Source organism: Copadichromis virginalis, linkage group LG7, assembly GCF_057382275.1.
Source record: "Copadichromis virginalis isolate Kocher_CV1m ecotype Utaka linkage group LG7, C_Virginalis_male_GT1.1, whole genome shotgun sequence".
NCBI classification, from domain to species: Eukaryota; Metazoa; Chordata; class Actinopteri; order Cichliformes; family Cichlidae; genus Copadichromis; species Copadichromis virginalis.
Window position 1 is genome coordinate 66,476,734 of NC_140624.1, and position 8,939 is coordinate 66,485,672.

An 8,939-nucleotide genomic window follows, 5' to 3' on the forward strand; every position below is an offset into this window, starting at 1 on the left:
TGGTCTGAGGAACATAAAGCTCTCCAATTGGCTTTGTGCCTGTGTGAGGATGCAGCTGCATGCCTGCTGCTGCTGACCGAGGAGCAGAGGGGAGATTATAATGCTCTGGTCGGAGCACTTCAGAGGCGCTTCGGGCAGTATAACCAACCAGTGCTGCTGAGGTCGGAGTTCCACAACAGACGCAGATTGCCAGGTGAGCCCCTCCGCATTTTGGCCCATGAAATCGAGTGCCTTTGCCGGAGGGCGTATGACAGCATGCCACCATCAGTGCAGGCGGAGTTAGCTCGGGACCAGTTCCTGCAGGCCCTGAGCCCTAAAGAGCTCCGCATGCAAACTCAGCTTGCTCGGCCGGCCACACTCAGTGCAGCCCTGGAGCTAGCGTTGGAGAGGGAGATGCTTGCAGGATCCTCTGGGGGCGCTGACGACGCACACGTGGTGAGGGCTGTGTCAGCACCTGTGGAACAGATGGAGACACCAGCGGGCCTGTGCAGTTTGGTGCAGACAGCTTCGCTGCAGTCGCCTTCCCCTCGGGCTGGCCCACACCGCCGACCTCAGAGCTGCTGGGGATGTGGACAAGTCGGACACCTCATCAGGCAGTGCCCCAAGCTTGCAGCGGTTCAGGGAAACGCCCACGGGCCCGTGTAGGCGGGAGTACACGGGCCTGGGAGAACGACATCCCCACACCACCGCCACCTCCACCCGGTGCGGCCATCACTGTGGGCTGGACCCAGGTTGGCGGCTTTTGCCATGTTCCAGTGACGATTGCGGGGGTGTCCTGTACGGCCCTGCTGGACACGGGATCCAATGCAACGCTGGTCTGACCCGATATTGTCCCAACCGGAGCTGCTGTACAACCGACTAACGTGCAACTTAAGACTGTGACCGGTGATCTGGCCCCAATGAGAGGGAAGGGAGTGTTCCAGTTCAAGGTGGGGGACCTCGGTGTGTCTTATGCTGCCTGGGTGGCTGACGTGCAGGACGCCTGCATCCTTGGGCTGGATTTTTTACGAGCCATTGGTGGTGTACTGGACTTAGGCAAAGGCCTCCTCGTACTCCCTGATGGGAAGAAGGTGCCGCTTATTCCTCCCCCGGTCTGCACAGCATCTGCCGCGGCGTCCACCTCCACCGCTGTTCTGCAGACCCGCCAGCAGAACAGCGAGCGGAGGAGGAGGAGGAGGAGAGGCTCTCAGCAGTGAGGAGTATCTGGTCAAAGAACTGTGAGGGGCTGACTCCACAGCAGCAAGAGAGTCTATGGCAGGTACTAAAAGAGTTTAGTGACATTTTTGCCCTGAAAGAAAGTGATGTTGGCTTGACACACTTGGTAGAGCACGTCATTGAGACCGGGGATGCCCAGCCTATTAAAGTGCGCCCCCGCCGCCTGCCCCTGGCTCTTCAGGAGGCTGCAGACAGGGAGCTGTGTGAAATGATGAAGGCGGGCATCATAGAACCATCTGATAGCCCGTGGGCCTCCGCGGTGGTGATGGTGCCTAAGAAAAAAAGTCCTAGGATGCGTTTCTGTGTGGACTACAGACCACTCAACAAAGTGACGAAGAAAGACTCTTACCCCCTTCCCAGGATTGATGAGTCCCTCGACTTAGTAGCCGGGTCCTCCTGGTTTTCCACCCTGGACCTGCGGAGTGGCTACTGGCAGGTGCCACTGTCCCCGGAATCCAGACCGAAGACAGCCTTCTGCACTAACAGGGGACTATGGCAGTTCAAAGTCCTGAGTTTTGGCCTTTGCAACGCTCCTGCGACCTTCGAGAGGCTCATGGACAGTGTGCTGGCTGGCGTCCCACGGCAACGGTGTCTGGTTTACCTGGATGATCTTCTAGTGCACGGGAGCTCCTTTGATGCTGCCCTGGATGCCCTGAGACAAGTGTTGGAGAGGGTGGCGGCTGCAGGTCTGAAGCTGCATCCCGACAAGTGCCACTTCATGAGGAGGGAGGTGGAGTTTCTGGGCCACAAGCTGGGTCGTGAGGGCATCAGCACTTTGGAGGAAAAAATTCACACCATTACCGAGTGGCCCACACCAGCAGACCAGAAACAGCTCAAAAGCTTCCTAGGACTGGCGTCTTATTACAGGAGGTTTGTGAAGGGCTTTTCCTCCATAGCCGCACCACTCTTCCACCTGCTGCAGAAGGACCGTGACTTCATCTGGACCCAGGACTGTCAGCAGGCGTTCGACACCCTCCGCAGATCGCTGACAGAGTCCCCAGTCCTTGCCCCCCCTGACCCCGCCCTGCCTTTTGTCCTGGACACTGACGCAAGTAATGTGGGGCTGGGAGCGGTGTTGTCGCAGGTTGGACCGGAAGGGGAGAAGGTGGTGGCGTACTTCAGCCGGGTCCTGAACAGGAGCGAGCGGCGCTACTGTGTCACACGACGAGAGCTGTTGGCTGTGGTGGCGGGGGTGAGACACTTTAAATACTACCTGTGCGGCACAGCATTTGTTGTCAGAACTGATCATGCTGCCCTTCAGTGGCTGATGTCTTTCAGGGAGACAGAGGGACAGGTGGCTCGCTGGCTGGAGGAGCTCCAAGCCTTCAATTTCACTGTGGAGCACAGAGCAGGGACGCACCATTCTAACGCAGACGCCCTCTCTCGCCGCCCATGTGCTGCAGCTGGCTGCCGTTACTGTGAGAAGCGAGAGGAAATAGAGCGGGAACTCACGACAATAGACGGAGCAGCACAGCTCGCCTGCAGGGTTCTTCTGGTGGTGGATGCAGCGGAGTGGAGGGCACGGCAGGAACAAGACACAGACCTGCTGCCGGTCCTGCAGTGGCTGGAGAAGGGGGAGCAACCCCTTTGGGATGAGGTCACTGGGTTTTCCATCTGTACCAGGGGGCTGTGGGCCAAGTTTGCAGCTCTCAGGCTGAAGGAGGGGGTGTTGGAGCGTGCCTGGAAGGATCCTGCCACGGGGGAGGAGAGGTGGCAGGTTGTGGTGCCAAGGTCGCTGAGGTCAGCTGTGCTGGGAGCCTGCCATGGGAGCACTGGCTCTGGCCACTTTGGGGTCTCCAAGACTCTTCGCCGCCTCCACCAGGGCTATTACTGGGGTCAACAGCGGAGGGATGTGGAGGACTTTTGCCGCAGCTGTGATGCATGTTCCTCACACAAAGGGCCACAAGACCAGTCCCGGGCTCAGCTTCAGCAGCAACCAGCAGGAGCTCCAATGGAGCGAGTAGCTGTGGACGTCATGGGCCCATTTCCTCGCACAGACAGAGGAAACCGCTATGTTCTTGTGGCCATGGACTATTTTACCAAGTGGCCGGAAGCATACGCCATCCCAGATCAGGAGGCTGAGACTGTCGCTGATGTATTAGTGGAGGGGATGTTCAGCCGCTTTGGGACAGCAGAGACCCTCCACAGTGACCAGGGGCGTAACTTTGAGTCCAAGGTATTTGCTGCCATGTGTGAACGCCTTGGGATTAAGAAGACCCGCACCACCCCACTTCACCCCCAAAGCGATGGGCTGGTGGAAAGGTTTAACAGGACGCTGGCCCAGCAGCTAGCCATCCTTACCTCAGAACACCAACGGGACTGGGATTACCATCTTCCCCTTACCCTCATGGCCTACAGGTCGGCAGTGCAGGACTCCACCCAATGTACGCCTGCCCTGCTCATGTTAGGGAGAGAGCTGAGAACTCCTGCAGAGTTGGCTTTTGGGAAACCCCCGGACGCGCCAGAGGCACCACCGGGCCGGGACTACGCAAGGAAGCTGCAGGACCGGCTGGATTCTGCACATTCCTACGCCCGAGAGCAGCTGGCGAAGGCAGGCCTGCGCCAAAAGAGGAATTACGACATCACCACTAAAGGGAGGCACTTCCGTGCTGGGGAGCTGGTGTGGGTCTACAGCCCAAAGAGGAAGAAGGGACGGTGTCCTAAACTGGATAGCAGCTGGGTGGGGCCTTGCAGCGTCCTAGAGCGAGTGGGGGAGGTTGTTTACAGGGTGCAGTTGCCTCCTAGGGGGAGGATAGTAGCGCTGCACAGAGACCGGATGGCCCCCTACAGAGGACAGTCCCTCCCCTCCTTTCCAGAGGGACGTGTACAGAGCGTCCATGACCCTGCTCAGAGGGGCCCCCAACCGGGGCTGCGTTCCCCCCCCTCGGACTCTTCACCCCAAAGCCCCGAAGCTCCGCGTCCTCCTCAGGGGCTCAGGAGGTCAAGGAGGGAACGTAGGCTACCGCCCCGCCTCAGAGACTGTGTCGTTCCCTCGGGGACGAGGAACTTATTGCTGGGGGGGCAGTGTAACGATGGTTAAGTGTTACTGGACAGTGACATGTTGGTTTTCTCTGCACACTGTTGTTGTTCCTTTAAGATTCATGTTTGGTTGGGCTGCAGGAAGTAGTGAGGGTGGTGTACAGGAAGGGGTGGGGGGACCTGGTAGTTCTGTGTGTGTGCCAGGCTGAAGAGAGGGGTAGTTCGAGAGCGCTCCCCTTGAGTTAACAACCCGCTGGCTTATGTGCCGAATAAACGGACAAACTGAGACCCCAACCGTCTGGTTCTTGTGAACGTTACCAGTCTCACAAATCGTCTTCATAAATACACATTCGTTAACCGTTTATTAATAGGACCTTTGAGCTCAACGGTAATTAATTAGTAGTGGAAATAATTTCTGGTAGTGTAACAGTGTTTATGTGGTATTATTCCACTTGCCACAAATATCAGTGTAATGGGGAAACAGCGCCCCCCCCTCTCGGTGTGGCTGGCTGCAGTAATCGCTGCCAGTCTGCCGTAGCTATACAAGAGGTGAGTTGTATTGTTCCGCACACAATATAGCTAAGTAGTACAGACACATAAAACATGTTTGATTAGCTGACGAGCACCGAGTGTAATAAGTGCTTAGTGGACACATGTCCAACACCAGTTTTATGTACTTTTCATTTGTTTATTAATGTGTGAAACTGTATGCTAAAGCGGAATGCTAATGAGATGTTCTGCCATAGTGTGCTGTGCGGAGTGGTGTGTGGCGAGCCTGTGCACTGATAATACACCGTTGTTTCCATTCAGGTACATCATTTGTTGTTGCTGTTATTTTATTGTATATTAGAAATTGTAATATTGCTGCAGTAATCGCTGCCAGTCTGCCGTAGCCATACGAGAGTGTGCTGTGCGGAGTGGTGTATGGCGAGCCTGTGCACTGATAATACACAGTTGTTTCCATTTAGGAAATAAAGTGGCAACGATCAATCAGAGACTCCTTGTCTTTTTAAAAACACTACACAACGCAGAGTCGAGGAGTCTGTTTGGGCCGAACTGTTGCAGCGGGATGAAGCAGAAACCGGTTACAGTAGCATTACAGAAATGTAGCAGTGACAATAATATTGTATATTGTAATCGCAATGGACAATAAGTGATACAAAACAACTGTTTTATCCTGTGAATAAAAGTATATGTTTTTGTCAGTGTACCATGGTAATAACAGGAGTGAAACGCAATATTGTGTCAGGACAATTCACTATTTATGCACAATAAACAAAGGAGCATAGCGCGACAATTTCTGTTCAGCGCCAGACTTGCTTGTAACCTATATCACCAATTATGTTAAGAAAAATGACGTATTAACTACTACAAAACTCTGACCTTTGTGGGAATGCTTGGAGCAGACTAACATGTGAGCTGGAGTGTTCTGGGACGTTATATTTGGTATATCCAGACCATCCATCGGCTCTTACTTCGGAAACATGGCTTAAAAAATTTCACTTCAACGACGTAATCCGATAAAAAAAAAACGATCTCTTTACCCGTCGGCTTCCTGTGGCTGTCATGCGACCGGCTATTGCAGTTAATAATACAACAACTTCTTGCCATTTTTTGGGTTTCTTTTTATCGCTGTGTAACTGAGTTCAATTGAAAGCCTGCGTGCGCTAGTACCTCTTGCCACAAGTTCCCAGAATCCTTTGCGGTTTTATCCCTGAATGACGTCACATTTTCAATCTTTATCCTGGTGGGCCGGTCTCTAGTCAAAATGCCCGGGCCGATTTTTTGTCCCAGTCCAGCCTTGGTTGACAGAAGATCGCGACCAGAACATGGACCCCCGCAGACATTTTCACCTCGGAGTACAACGCTGAGATGAAGCGGATGGTGAGCCTGCTCGACCGCATCGCCCAATCCCCAGATTTAAGGACCATGGCAGTCGGGCTGAGTGCAGTAGATGCCGTCATTTGACATAACGTCTGTTGTCCTGGTGCAGCCACAACAACTTGGTGTTGAACGCCCAGACGACAATGGAGAGACTGCAGCATGTTGTGCGCTCTGCTGAGAAGGTGATTGGCTCCAGACTCCCATCTGTGCAGGACCTGTATACCTCTAGGACACTGGGGCGTGCAGCTTCACAGCTGACCCTTCTCACCGTAGACACAGTCTGACCTGCTCCCCTCAGGCAGGAGGGTCCAGTCCATTCGGACCAGAACCTCTCGTCATAAGAACAATTTCTTCCCCTCTGCTGTTGGACTGATGAACAATAACCATAAGACTGTTCCCACCACAAACACATGACCCTATACTGTGTTCTCTGCATCTGTTCCATTTTTGCACTGATCACCACCTGCATTCATGTACGTATCAATCTGCTTAGCATTTTTTTTTATTTAAGTGTTTGTCTTGTAGTATGTTTCACACAAGGTACCGCAGCAATTTCGTAATGTTGTAAGTCTGTTAAACATCTGGAAATAAAGCCTTTCTGATTCTGATTCAGCTGCACTTCTACACTAAAAGTTTTGGTAAAATGCTCCCACCTAGTGGTGAAAGTTCTCATCATCATTTACAGACAGTTTTAAAAAAAATGCACCTTTTTAAATACAGAAAATATTTTGACCTTTGATAAGTTATATAACGGGACTCGCAGACGAATTACTAAAAAAAAGTAACTTAGTATTACTTTTAGTGACAAAAAGCAATAGTTATTTGTTTTTTTTCATGTCACGCGGATGTTGATGTACTCGGAGCTGCTCAGTCCTGCAGTTTGTCAAAGCCGGGCCTTTAGGCACACAAGATTTGTAATGTGTTTTTCTGACCCAAGACACCTGCAGTCCCTTCAAACAGTAAGCATGTCTATTAATGCTCACTCTTTCTAAATATTTAGCAGCAATGATATTTTAAGCCGTGTTTAAAACTTTTATTTAGTTCACTCCTGAGTGTTTTGCATTTAATAAAGATCTTTTTAGATTTTTAGCTCGATACCAGTTTCAATCTTTGAAATAAGAAGGATACTTAAGCGTATCACCCCAGTCACCCCTCAGGCGTTCTCGTACCCGTTAGTGCATGAACTTGCATTAGAGAACTCTACTTTTCCTACCACAGTCTGTATGTGTCATCTACAACTTTATGTACTTTATGCGCTTTCACAGTGGTCACACTATCTTGCAAATTTCTAAGACTTTGTTCAACATTGACAGTGTCTTTTAACTCAAACAGGTAGACTTCTGCCACTCCTCTGGGGTGAAGCCCTCCAAATGCAGAATCTTCTGTGCTGCAGGTATAAAAACACCCATTCCAGTCTTTTTGTCAGCTATGAAAAAGTAATATTTTTCAAGTGGAGAACGGCATGAATGTTTCATTTTACACCTTACGCAAATATCTTGGTGGTGCATTGGATAATTGCATTTAGAACGGAGGTGAGTTTGATAAGCTAACAGGCTGTCTGTCTCGTCGTGGTGCTGAAAAGTTGGTTCCTGGGGCTGGAGATTCAAGGGACCGCAGACTTTTTTAAGTGCTATTTGTCCAGAGTTTTGGCAACCCAGTCGAGATCCGCTGGCTCTCAGACATTGGTACAGAAGACATTACTTCTTTTTTTTTTTTTTCCTCCAGAGAATCTCCAGAAACCTGATGTTTTTTTTTTTTCTTTTCAGAAATGTAGATCTATCTAGTCATCATCAGGTTTTATATCACTTGAGTGTATGAGGAATATGTAGTTTCATTTAATAATGGATTCTTTGAATTGTACATAAATATGAATTTTACTCATGGCTGGTAAAAATGATTTGTATGCATATGCAGAATAAAATGTTCTTATGGATACTTTTATTAAAGCTGTACCGGGCACCAAACATAACTACCAAAAAGACAAAAACAAAACAAGTCACGGATTTATTCAAAATCTGAGTAGTGGTATGCTTTTAATCCGTTTTTTGACAATTTGACTCTGTTTCACATACCATCAACTTAAAAATGACTTTCCTGGCTCTTTGAACACTCTCTAACATGGGCTATTGTTTGCAAAGACCAAAAGTTTTTCGGTGTGTGACATGATTTCCTTTACGGAAAGACATGAAAATTAAGGAAGATACATGAAAAATACACACTCCTTGTTTTTTGACTTCTGAGTCATGACTTACATCCTGAAAGATCTGTTTAAACTGTAAGGATCCAGGGAGGTTCCTCTAATTCACAGAATAGGGGTGAAAACTTCACATTCTTTTTCTTGTTGATGTAAAAACAAATGAGAATTAAAACCCTGTGTTGCCTCGGGGCTTTTGAGTCACCGAGATATTTGAAAATATTCCTTCACACACTCCCCTGCTGCCGATACTGTAGTAATACAGCGAGATGATTGTTTATCTTATTGTCATCTGTGTTTCAAAGACATTATGTTCTGATTTTATGGAGTTGCATTTTGCCCTACCCTTTCAAGAGTATTGTTAAAGTTTATAGTTATAGTATGTTTTTATAAATATATTTATAAAAGACCTGGGCTGCTTGCTGAAAAATGGGACCAGGGTTTCCCCCACACTGAGGTGTGGCTTGTAGTAAACAACAGGTTCAGCTTGATTCACATAACGGGGGTTGAAAACATTCTTTGTCTTACCGATGTAACAGACAAAAACAATGAATACTAAGGACCTTGATGAGCAGAGCTTTTGAATGGAGTCCTTTTATGCAGTTTCATTACACACATAAGATAAGATAAAGATGTTTTAAGATGTGTGGTTATCTGCAGAGACCAC